Here is a 1,805-nt window from a genome sequence, read left to right on the forward strand (position 1 = left end):
TATTCACATGATTTCACATAGTAGTATTTGTAAATTTTTTACATTTCATCAGATATATCTGTGATTTTCTCGGAAACTATTACTCGTAGAAAAAAATGTATCATATAAGAAATGTGTATTTCGATAAGTTCTACAACTTTTATAGAAACGTTTTGCCAAAATCTATGTATTGGCTGAGATAAACGGAAAAAACCCCGGCATCCCAATGACTGGTCACAAAAATAACTTAGTTCAGACAGGACCCCCTTTCCAACGTGTCATAGGGGCGGGAAGGCATCCTTGTGACTGGAACCAGAAAAAACTTAGGTTACACCCCTGCCCCTTTTGCCATGCGTCGTGGTGGCGGGAAGGCACCCCTGTGACTGGTCACAGAAATAATGTAAGGTCACACCCCTGTCCCTTTTCCCACGCGTCGTAAGGGCGGGAAGGCACCCCTGTGACTGGTCACAGAAATAATGTAAGGTCACACCCCTGCCCCTTTTCTCACGCGTCATGGGGGGCGGGAAGGCACCCCTGTGACTGGTCACAGAAATAATGTAAGGTCACACCCCTACCCCTTTTCCCACGCGTCGTGAGGGCGGGAAGGCACCCCTGTGACGGGTCACAGAAATAATGTAAGGTCACACCCCTGTCCCTTTTCTCACGCGTCATGGGGGGCGGGAAGGCACCCCTGTGCTTGGAACCAGAAAAAAACTTAGGAAACGGGTTCAATTACGCGTATAAGACGGATTGCTGACATTGGGGGACGGTTAACACTCGAAAACGAAAAGAGCATGATTTTTGTGGGTTTTCTCATAAAATTCGAGATATCAATACTTTTCTCGAAAACTATCACTCGTATTGGCTGTGACGAACGCAAAAAAACACATTTTTTAATGGTTTTTCCGCGATTTCACCATAAAAATCGCCTAGTCGTCAATTTTCACTATCATTTTCGTAATCAGCGCGTCAAAATACGTAAGTATACGCAGTGTGAAGGAAATCGTCACGTTCAGCTATTCGGAACTTTATCCAAAATTTGGCGAGCTCACGACGTTTAATCTACAATTATTAAATTAAAAGGGGTTAAACGCTTCCATTTATACGTGCAGATTATTAATAGTTTGAACTAGAAATTTGCTTAGCTTCTAGTTTAAAATTTTTAAATTCAAAAGAGTTTTAATATAAGTATTTGAATCACAGTTAAGTTTTAATTACTTTAAATGAAAAAATCATCACCTATGAGGATTCGCTTTTTTAATTTCAATTACCGTGAAAAATGTTTGCTGACCGGAAAATGATCTATAATTTTTTTCCCCGATTCAAACAACCACCCTGCAAATGTTATTTAAAAAAAAATTTGTAATAAAAATACTCAAACATGATAGTAAGCGAACTGCTTTTATTAAAGGTTAAAAGATCCAGAATTCGTGAATCACGAGATGACGATATCATTGCACGATTAGTCTTTTAAAAATATATAGATATCATAATTGAGTACTTGTACTTCGTTCCTACTGAATTAGATTTGTAATTACTCTTAATTACTCTCGTTTGTCGGATTATATATTACCAGATACAGTTGTTAATTTTTATGAATCCGTTTATTCATGAAGTGGCATGTACTTTCAGCTTCGAAAATTGAAATATAAATAAGTTCCTGAATTTAAATTCTCTACAGGAACAATTTTTACTTTTAAATGTTTTCAAAAGAATATTTAAAAAATTGGATTCTGGAATTCATTGATGAAAACATAGTAGAAAATAAAAATTCAAATATGAAACGTGATCAGTTTTTATATCTCTTTAGGTGCTGCATATACAAT

At 37.0% G+C, this 1,805-nt stretch overlaps 1 protein-coding gene across 3 annotated transcripts in view; it reads left to right on the forward strand.

Annotated features, from left to right (window-relative positions):
* Window positions 1-1,805, forward strand: part of LOC117168460 (DNA ligase 3) — a 126,821-nt gene that overhangs the window by 98,568 nt on the left and 26,448 nt on the right. The window lies entirely within an intron of this gene.

Source organism: Belonocnema kinseyi, chromosome 2 (assembly GCF_010883055.1).
Source record: "Belonocnema kinseyi isolate 2016_QV_RU_SX_M_011 chromosome 2, B_treatae_v1, whole genome shotgun sequence".
Classification (NCBI taxonomy): Eukaryota; Metazoa; Arthropoda; class Insecta; order Hymenoptera; family Cynipidae; genus Belonocnema; species Belonocnema kinseyi.